Raw genomic sequence first — 11701 nt, forward strand, 5'->3', positions numbered from 1 at the left:
TTCAGGGAGCAGCCCCATCACTGGGATAGCTAGTTCAGGATGTTTGAACTCGCTTTCACTCAACACCCTCATGTCAGTGCAGGCGGGGATTCTGACACCCCCCTTTTCATATAACATATAACAGGTGGGTGGCTTGACCATCCAGCTCCAGTCTGGCTGAACCACTGTTGGTCAGACTCAGACTGACAAACTGAGCTGGTGGCTGTAAGAAAACGGGCTCGGCTTTCATTCCCTGTCCCATACGGGGGACTGGGTGTGTTGGAAACCCTGCCGTTGAGGCAGGAACAATCAGGTCAATCTCACTCACTACCTGGTAGTTGTGAGAAATAATGTTACCTGACTGCAGGTTCCCTGGGTCACAGCAGAGGGAATAGGCATCTGGGATTAGGTCTGTCCACATCGCAGTAGACCCAGTGTCCAGCTGGGCCTCCTGTCTAACCTATGAATGTTGCACCAGGGGCACCTGGCGGTGGCCCTGTGACAGCTCTCAAGCAGATCCTCACTAATAGAGGACCTCTCAGGGCTAAGGGTGAGGGCTACATCACCAACCTGCTCTCCTGCCATCTGGATCCCTTCCACCACTGCAGGGTGGTGTTCCTGACCCCTCTTGGGTGCCAAGGTGCACAGGGAAAGCTCCTTTTCATCGCCAGGTGGGGAGATCTGCTCCTCTTTAGGGATGTAAAAGGGGTGTGCTTTACCTGGTGGAACAGGCAGCTGCTCGGAGCACCGTTCCTGTGGCATGGAGGCTGTTGGGACCTCGGCAGGGGCAGGACTACCCTGTATATCTGGGAAACAAGATAATATTTTTATTTCTTGTCCAGAGGGAACAGAAGGAATCTCTGCATGGGCTTCTGTGTTCGGTGGGCATTGTGTGAGCACAGTCTGCCTCTTGGTCCCCCGTTCCTTCTGTACAGAAGGCTTAGGAGCCTTGACCTGTTTCTACTTTTCCTCTGTGTTTTACTGGCTGCTCTGTGACTTCAGGGGTGAAGTCAGCACTCACTTGGGAGTGGCTGACCTCATCCAGGCAGGAACCCTTCTGCTCAACCAGATAGACTGAGGGATGGAGAGGGGGGGGGTCTCCGCCTCCTCCAGTGGAGAGTATCAGCTCATTCACGCTTCAGGCAGCCTTGGGGAGTGGTTGTCCCTGTCCAAATAAAGCTTGTTCAAGCCTGGCCAGGCGGGTGGCTACTGAATCTTTTTGTTCAGCTTTATCTAGCCCTTCCCCCCGGTGTTCTCATAGCATTTAGGACTCTGGGAGCAGTCCAGTGTGCCTGCTTTGGAACGGGGCTTAGCTGGCTCAGGAGCTTGTGCTCCTTCGAGCAGGAGGGAGTTAACCCTGCTGGCTCTGACGGCGAACACAGTCGCTTTAACAGCGTTTTGCTCAGAGGGACTTTGGACATAATACTCCCAGGCTTTCTGCGCGAATCTCTTAATATCAGTCATTTTCATGGTCTGTGCATCTGTATGCATTACGATCATCTTTCTGACTGAATGGTGGAGATTTGCAATGAATAAACCCTTGAAATTTGTGTTCTTTTCGCAACCCTCATCATTTTGCCCTTTAAAATTAGTTTGTCTGAGTCTCTCATAATATTCGCGAGGGGACTCGGCTCTCTCGTGTTTAATGTTAAGGGCGCGGCTATCGCGGCAGACGGGTAAATAAACGTACTGTATTCTTGGATAAGTGCTTGACACAGCTCCTCAAAGTCATTACAGATGCAGCCATATAAAATGGGTGGGGTATTTCCCGGTATACCCTGGTGGGTGTCGCATCAAAACGCAGTATCACACAGTATATCGCGTCATTTGACGTCATGCCGGAAAGTATCTGGAATCACCTTGTAAAACTGCCAGGAGGAGCCAATAAAGCTTAACCTCTCATGTACAGCATTTAAGCTTTTAAATTTAAACTGTGTATTACAGCATGTTAATCATCAGTCATTAAAAAGTTGGTATATTTTATGAAAGCAAGATTGCTCAGTTGGACAAAAGTACACAACCTACCTTTATCAGAAATATTTATGCATCAAAGCCTTTACTGAAGATATTACTAATAGTATTAATAATGAATGACTTTGGACAAGCTGTATACTCAAAGTATTACGCTGGTCCACATTCTTTCTAACCATCATTTTAAATGAAAATACTTTTAGTTTTTTCTCTGACAAACAGGACATTAGCAAGCCAATACGATAAAGGAATGAAAAAGGATTGACTCTTTTTGCTAATTTCTTTAGCACATTTGTACAAGCACTTGGAATCTGTCCAAGCCCTACTTTGTCAGGAATTTATCTTTTACTGCAATGGACATAAAAACTCCCTTGCTTTTAACAGAGCGTTTCATAATTTCTAACTACGAAAAATTATTAAAACTGCGACACTTATCATTCAACCAGAGCTCAAAATATCACAAGGATCCTCAAGAGCACAGCAAAGACTGTATTAAAAGATACTTGTATGAGATACATGAGAATCCAGGCTTTTTTATCAACGCTTTCTTTTCCATATACCAGATATTATGGAACCACTTCAGAAGGGTGTCAGCCAGTCAGATTCCAGGAATTGGTACTTTAAAGAAAAAATACACAGGTATTCCATTTCTCCCTAAACATTTTAAGCATCGAAGTCTTTAACTAACATGTGAAATAGCGTGTAAAAAAGTGGTAGTTTTAAGCTTTTCTGCTAATATAATATTGAATTGCGTATCTAAAGAAATTAATAATGATATGATTATATTCGTGTACTGTGACATTTCTTTGAAAAAATAGAATAGCAATATTATGGACAATTAATTGACTTTTATATTTATAAATATCACAACATGATCGAATTTAAGTCATTTTAATAACAATGAATAGTCACCTATGCGTTACAGTATAAACATTTATATTGATTCTAATCGCGTTTTGATTTAAATCGCAAACGCGTGTTTAAATATATGTGTGTTTTTATTCACAATCAGACAAATGCAACATAAATTGATATCTTTGTCTTCTAAGTATCTTAATAAACTTTCAGCATAGCTTTCTCCCCTTTTAGATTTATTTTTCTTGGGATCTTGGGATCAAACGTGGAAATATTAGATTGTAATCATTTTTATTTTTTAATTACATTTTAGAAAAGTGTAATCTATACTAAAAAGCTGTACACCACCTGCTATAAAGATAAATATTGTAATACTTTGGGGTTCGGATAGGATGGACACAAGAACTCAGACTTGCGGAGTTAAAGCAAGTTAAAGCCTTGATTTTATATATCACCTTTAAAAGTGGCATCTCAAAGCAATACAGTAGATGTAAAAACAGTTAAAAGGACCACAGATTAAAAAGTAAATACCCAACACTGATTGTACCCATCTGTCATGCTAATAAAGCACCTTGATTAAACTGAATTGAGAGAGGGGGGGGAGGGTGAGCGAGAGAGCAAAGCCAGGACAGGCAAATAAGATACACTCCACAGACATTCACAACAGCGACATATCATAAAACTTTTGCACATATAGTTAAATTATTACTTGTTTTCAGGAAGTTAAAAAAACACTTGAATTACTTATCCAGTCTCTCGAAATAAAATTATTTTTCAAGCAATGCAACATGTCGGGCAACATGTTTTTTTTTTAATCCAACATTGACAGTTACATCTTAATTCTTGTCAGTCAGCTCTTTTTTCTCTATTTGAATTGTGTCGATTCAAACAACTTGGGATAACAAGTGGTCTCAAAGTCACCGAGCTCACAGAGCTTTAACAGATGACAATTCCCTTAGTCCTTCCTTAGACTTCCTGAAATTGTCAGATTATGAGTGAATAAAAGCATTTTATCAAAAACACGTTTGCATTTGTTTGGGATCTATATTATGTATTTTTCATATGTAAGATATAATGATGTGTTCCTGCTTACACATCTCATGACTTTAAAAGCTACAAAAACAGGTTTCGATTCACAATATCTGACGAGCCTTGTTTTGTCAAAGGACAGCACATACAAGGGTTAATTGCACAATGGACAGCACAAACAAATTTAAAATAGTCTTCTTTAGGTGTGAGGGCAGGAGTGGATCGCAGCAGGCATAATGAGCAAATTAGGAAAACAAAGAACAGGACAGGTGAGACATGTATCCAGAGAGCGAGTGATCAGAAAAAGGAAACAACTGTTATGCCCAGGTTTTCAACGCAATTTTTTGAACTTGCTAATGCATCAGACACATTTCATGGCATATTGTGTTTTAAATAAAATAGGAGTGTCGTTCCCCGGTATTAGCTCATCGGTATGGTGTAAGTTTTATCTGTACCATACTATACAGTATATAGGTACAGACTTCAAGCTGCACCACTGTATCACTTTGGTAAGGAGACAGACTATGGCCAAAATCACGAAGACTCTCTCACACCAATTAATGAAGATGAAAAGAAACAGGAAGTCAACACGGGACATTGTACAGCATTTGGCTTCGATGGACATCTTCGTTTGTGAAAGCACAGTGAGACGACATTATAAAGGGGAGAGGAGGCAAAGAGAATCTAAACCGAGGACAATTCAAAGGTAAATAACTTTCAAAAAATCCTTTTCTTGCATGTAAATACAACTACGCACATTATTTTTAAAACTAACTGTTGATCTCTTTTTTTTCAAGTCCTATTGTGCGAGCTATCGACAGACTGACTGATGAAAATGATGAGCTACCGGCGATTCAAGTCCAAACACGGCTATGGGCTGACCTCAGTGCGACCGTTAGTCCAACATTGATAAGAAGAGTACGCAGAAGGCTTGGATGGAGATACAGAAAAACCAACACATGCAACATGATAAGGGTAAAAAACAAAGAGGAAAGACTCAAACAAGTGCTCCAATGGATTGAACAGGGGGAGGCATTTCATTATGTACTTTTCACCAACGAAACAACAGTGGCTCTGGAACAGTTTTCAACAATGTCATTTTCTAAAAAGGGGAGATATGTGGACAAGCCAAAGCCCAAACATCCACTGAAGGTTCACGTCTGGCGGGGTATATCTAGAAGAGGCCCGGGACCACTTCTTATTTTCGATGTAATTATGGATCGTGAATTCTTCGAGGAAGCCGTGGTGAAACAGCATGCCGCCCCATATATCAGGGAGCACTTTGGATCAAGGCACCGCCTCTTTCAAGACAACGATCCGAAACACACAGCAGCAAAGGCGAGGCTTGAAGCAGAAGGAGTGAACTGGGTGAAAACTCCAGCCGAATCCCCAGATCTAAATCCGATAGAGATGGTTTAGCATTCGCTGAAAGACTATGTTCGGAAAACTGCTAAGCCCGTCACAAAGCAGGAACTGATCGATGCGATCAGTAATGTCTGGGAGGAAGAACTGACTGAACAAAATTGTAACAATTTTATTAACAGGCTGTTTCGTGTTCTTCCTAGGATTGTTGACCGGGGCGGGGGACATTCAGGAATGTGAGTCTGAGAGAGACAGTCTCATGTTTGTGGACAGTCTGTCCACAAACAAAACATTCCTGGTAGACAAGAGGAATGTAAAAAAAACAATTACTTTTTGTCCATGAAACGGTGTGTGTGTCTCTCTCTGCTGGATGTCTCTCTCTCTCTCTGCTGAATGAATAAAAGCATTTTATTAAAAACGCGTTTGCGTTTGTCTGGGTATTTACTTTGTAATCTGTGGTCCTTTTAACTGTTTTTACATCTACTGTATTGCTTTGAGATGCCACTTTTAAAGGTGATATGTAAAATAAAGTTTTTTATTATTGTTATAGAGAAACATGATCAGATTTTCCCTGGTTCAGAAAAAAAGATCTAAAGTATTCTAGTTTGTCACTCTTCTCATTCCCTCTGTGCTAAAAGGCTTTTCATACTAATCTGATCAATCTAACTGCCTGTTTCCTGTGCTTTCTCTATCCTTTAAAATAAACTATTATTCCACAATGCAGGGTATTACATAGCCAGTATCACAGGCCAGTTCACAGGTTTGCATGCATAATTTAATTTTGAAAGTTTCTGAGACATCAAGTACTACTGTTGTATTTATGAAAAAGAAACAAAACAATATGCATACTAATAACTGTGCCATCCTGCTCCTTAGTTAATACAATTGATTATTTAGAAACACAAAATATTTTGAATTATATTATACCCTGGTTTTTCTTTGGTTTTGTATTTAACTTATTATATGATAGTCAGGATTAATGTATATTTGAACAATGAAAATATATTTTTACAAGATGCGGGGAAAAGCGCTGTAACTTATTATAGTGCTAAATTCAATATTATTGATTAATGATAGTTTATTCTTACACCTAACTTTCTTAATTAGTTGTATTTAAAACAGTGAACTACTATAAGTGTAACATAACATTCAGAAATACAATCGAGAATAGTTTTGTGGTGTCTGTATAGATGAAACGTTCCTAAAACGTATAACATAACAAAATTAAAGACGATTAAAATCTGTAATTTTTTCACTTGTATGTCATCGGAAAATATAAGAATTTTCTGCTTTGTCTAAGGATGATATCAAAAAGTAATCTAAGTGGTGAGAAATCTGTGCTTAAAAGTAAAAAGAGATGCTTCATATTGCTTGACTAATTTTAAAAACTAAGTTATAAATGCAGACGCTCTCTCGGTCCCGCGCCGGGTCTAAATATCTAAATATACATTTGCCCCGGGCAGAGGCCGAAGTGCGCCCGGCTGGGGTGCGCGGGAAAGAGCAGGACAGGAGTGAAAGTGGTCAGGGCGGGGTTTAGGAAGGCCGCTGACCAGTGCAACTGTCCCACAGTGAAGCGGGCGTACAGTCTGGGGAGGTATCCATTTTCCTTGTAAATAGTTCCCTGCTTCTGCACCTGCCCGCACACCCAAGAGAGAGAGAAAAGAGAGAGAGAGAGAGTAAGACCCAGGGGTGCAGAATCAGGGAACAATTTACAAGAAAAAAAGAAACCCTTTTCATTACATCAACAAGAAAATTTTGATTATAAAAATATGTTTCACATATTGTATTGTAGTGGCTTTAAAATCATACAGTACCGTATCTTATACACAGTGTACAATCACACTACAATTCATTGACCTTTCTATGCTACTGTTTCTTTATACTGTATTTGTGGATATGACTTAATGTTATCCACGTGTATGGCACATTTGGAGACAAGCAGAAATCACTGCTTAAAAAATCCTGATTGTGAGAAGAAAGTCCTTTGTATGATTTTTCCTCATTTCAGTATATAGCCTAAGAATGTGGTTTAACAATATGTAGTACAAACCATTCCATAAATAAATAAAAATGTGATCAATTTATTGTAACCCCAAAAACCACATCACAGAACACACATCTATAATAATCTCAATATTAGGCGATAAACAGTAGAATAACAGTTCTATTTGCCATTGTTTTAACAGTTACAACAGATACAAATCTTAACACAAATCCGAAACCTTTAAAACAGAAGCTACAGATGTAGCCATTCAAAACAAGCAGGCGATACCGCATTATTTTGTGATGCGCTTGTTGTGGTGTAAAGCAAGTTACTGTATTAATACTGTATATTCTCGCATAGTATCGCATGATACCGCATGGTACCACAAGTAAAATAATATTATCCGGAATTTCCGCAAGGTGGAGCTAATAAAGCTCAACCTCTCATGTTTGAGCTGTTGCCATAAAAGTCTTTACAGAAGATATTACTAATAGTATTTATAATGAATGACCTTGGACAAGCTGTAAACTCAAAGTATTGCCCTGGTCCACATTATTTTTTTCATTTCTTTGTAAAAGTAACACCACAGCATTTCGTTGATCCAATCATGCATTTGTTTCCAATCATGCAAAGTACAGTAATTTTTGAGAATCTCCGATTCACCATGCCTTTCACATGCTCATAGAAGATATTGATTTAGGAACATAAACATATTACTGTATGTACAGTGTACTGTATACAGTATGTATATGTATATTTAATGTCTTTACTGTGCCCGTTTAAGTATTGAATATTTATTTGAAACGTTAAACTTTAAACTTCACTTTCCGGTTTCGGTCGAGAGGGAACGCTGGTGCATTTGGCTGCCGCTCCTCTCACCAGTTTTTCATTTCTACTTATTTATGTTTTTTTTTCCTTCTTCTCCTCGATTACACTGATTTCTAATTTATCTTTTTTCATCTGCTTCACGCTATCCGCTCCACGTTACTAATTCACAAATGCGACTTCCACTGCATTGTGAACTTACTCAACTGAAGACCTTCACCACTTGCTATCGCCTTCTCTGGATTTCCTTCCCGTCTCGATTCATCGATCATGTCTCTGAGGTACACTGCACTGCAACTTCTTCAACTAAAACAAAGCTACTTCCCGGTCAAAGACACATTCGATTATTGCCGTTTTACTGGGATATTACGACCGACTCGCTACATCCATCGCAGCACAGGACGCCTATTTTTTTCGTTCGTCTGCCTGCGGAGTCTCTATCCCTGCCTTTCGGCGCACGTCTGTAAGTCCATCACATACCGGCGTCGATCTAAAAAATCTCCTCTCACTACTGCACCTGGACCGCACTCCACTTCCACCTGCATCCCAGAGACTGGCCAAATCAGCGCTACTCAACACCCACTCCGTTAACAGCAAGGCTCTTCTTTTATGTGACATTATCAAAGAAAAACAACTGGACCTTCTGTGTTTAACAGAAACATGGCACACACAAAATGATGGACTCCTGTTCAACCAACTAGTTCCTCCTGGATATGGTTTGTTTGACCTTCCGCGTCTTTCAGGCAGAGGCGGGGGCATCATTGTTATTTACAACCTTTTTTTACAGTCTAAGCCCTATAGCTATACCTCCTCCCTCTTCTTTTGAGTGTCTTGTTTTAAATGTTTCTATCCCCCAATCTACTATTATTGCCACAGTTTACAGACCACCCAAACCCAGTGGAGTCTTCTTAGGTGAGTTTGCTGATTTTCTCTCATTCTTATCCCTTAAATTTAAAAGGATCCTTATTCTAGGGGACTTTAATATGCACATTGATTCAAGGTCTTCCAGTCTGGCTAAAGACTTCCTTTCTCTTTTGGGATGCTTTGACCTTACTCAATTTGTTTGTACCCCTACACATAACAAAGGACACACCTTAGATGTAATTATTGCAAATGACTCCTTTGTCTCCCACTGCTCTCCCCTTGATCTAGGCCTCTCTGACCACTTAGCCATTCTCTTCAATCTGGAATTACCTGTTTCTAATACTTCCCCCTCACGCTCTGTAAATTTCCGCAACTGGCGATCAATTGATCACCCAAGGTTTGCAAATTCTGTTCTGTCCTCCTTATCCTGTTTCTCTTCCTCTGACCCTCTAGAGGACAAAATACAGTTACTTGACAATGCTCTTTTATCTACCCTCGACACGTTTGCTCCTTTAAAAATCGAACCATCTCCTTCTCTCGCCCTGCCCCCTGGTACAATGACCATCTGCGATTCATGAAGGCAGCCTCTCGCAAACTTGAGCGTAGGTGGCGCCTTTCCGGCCTAAATGTACATTATCAGGCCTGGAGAGATTACTTATCTGATTATAAGGTCACTATAGAGTCTGCTAGATCCACCTACTTCTCTCACATCATTGATAATCACCAAAACAATCCCAGACATCTTTTCTCCACCATCAACAGACTGCTCAAGCCAAACTGCCCTACCACATTATCTGCCTCATCACAACTTTGCAACACATTCTTAGATTTCTTTAGTTTTAAGATTGACAACATCCGGCATCACATTCTCTCCACTACGGATATAATTTCCATACCTCCTCCCTCCTCATCCAACTTCTCTGGTTCCCGTCTCTCCAGCTTCTCTCTTCTTGACTCAGCATCCCTAAACAAACTAGTTACGCGCATTAAACCCACCACATCTATTTTAGATCCCATTCCCACCACTTTATTCCAGTCCTGTTTCTCTTCTCTCTGTCCCATTGTCCTCAATATAATACATGAATCCTTGAGCACCGGCATTGTACCAACAGTCCTCAAAACTGCTGCTATTACTCCCGTGCCAAAGAAGCCTAACATGGCTCTCGACAATCTTAACAACTTTAGCCCCATCTCCAACTTACCCTTTCTCTCTAAAATTCTAGAATGTGCTGTCACACTTCAGTTACATAACCACCTCATGACAAACAACCTTTTCGAACCCCTCCAATCTGGCTTCCGTCAACTTCACAGCACAGAAACCACCCTAGTCAAAGTCACCAATGATCTCCTAATAGCTTCTGATTCTGGTTCTCTTTCCATACTCATCCTTCTTGATCTCAGTGCTGCCTTTGACACTGTTGACCATAACATCTTACTTTCTCAAACACAAGACTGTGTTTGGAGTCTCTGACACTGCCCTTAAATGGTTTAAGTCTTACCTCACTGATCGCTGTCACTTTATCTCTCTCAATGGGTACAGGTCTGAAATTGGTCTTGTCAAGTCTGGTGTCCCCCAGGGCTCAATACTGGGCCCCTTGCTCTTCAGCATTTACATGTTCCCACTTGGTCAGCTTTTAAGATCACATGGCCTCAGCTTTCATTTTTACGCTGACGATACTCAAATATACATCCATACCAAACCCGACACTGATGTGGCTGTCTCTATTCTATCTAATTGCATCTCTGACATAAAAATTTGGATGACTCAAAACTTCCTTCATCTTAACTGTGACAAGACTGAAGTCATGCTTATTGGTACCCCCCATCAACTTCGTAAAGCCAGTCCTGTAACCCTGTCTGTAGATGGCTCTGTACTTGAGCTTCAGTCAAAATTGAAAAACCTTATATATTATATTCGATTCTGGCTTAACATTCGACCCACATGTACAGCATACTGTCAAAACATATTTTTTTCACCATAGAAATATCGCAAGACTACGCCCTATGCTATCATTAACTGTGGCTGAAAAGCTGATCAACATATTTGTATTCTCTAGAATTGACTACTGCAATGCTCTACTCCCTGGGGTATCTAAATCTACTCTGAACAAGCTGCAGTATGTCCAAAATTCTGCAGCCAGAATCCTGACCAGGTCTAGTGCAAGTGTTCACATTACTCCTATCCTGGAGTCCTTGCACTGGCTTCCGGTCAAATTCCGCATTGACTTTAAAATCCTCATGCTCACCTATAAGGCTTGGCACCTCAATACCTGTCTGAACTTTTATCGCCCTACTCCCTACCTCGGAACCTCCGCTCTTCAAATTCTGCCCTCCTTACTGTCCCCCAAGCCCGTCTACATTGTATGGGTGACAGGGCCTTCTCCTGCTATGCCCCCAAGCTCTGGAACTCTTTGCCCAAGGATATTAGAGAGTCACCTTCTCTAAACTCCTTCAAATCTAGACTCAAAACCTTCTTCTTCAGAAAAGCCTTTACTTAACTGGTTCCACTCTTCACCCCTTCTGCTCTTCTTAATACCACCTTCCACGGTCTCCTCTATTGTTATTGTTGTATCGTTGTAATTATAACTGTGCCCTATCTTGTGAAATCTTCTTAATTATTGTTGTAGTCTTCTTATATATTGTTATTGTCATCCTGTAAAGCACTTTGAGAAGCCACCTTTAAAGGCACTATATAAAATAAAGTTTATTATTATTATTATTATTATTATTATTATTATTATTTGGAATTTTACCACTGAAGGGAAATCTTAGTAGCTGAGCATAAAAATAAAAGGAGCATAACACGTGAGAAGGCCATAAACGATATTAATT

At 40.3% G+C, this 11701-nt stretch overlaps 1 pseudogene; it reads left to right on the plus strand.

Moving 5' to 3' along the window:
• The first annotated feature begins 5049 nt into the window (after nt 1-5049).
• Nucleotides 5050-11367, plus strand: LOC138241188 (uncharacterized; annotated as a pseudogene).
• The last annotated feature ends 334 nt before the right edge of the window (nt 11368-11701 follow it).

The sequence above is a fragment of the Lepisosteus oculatus genome, chromosome 1, assembly GCF_040954835.1.
Source record: "Lepisosteus oculatus isolate fLepOcu1 chromosome 1, fLepOcu1.hap2, whole genome shotgun sequence".
NCBI lineage: Eukaryota > Metazoa > Chordata > Actinopteri > Semionotiformes > Lepisosteidae > Lepisosteus > Lepisosteus oculatus.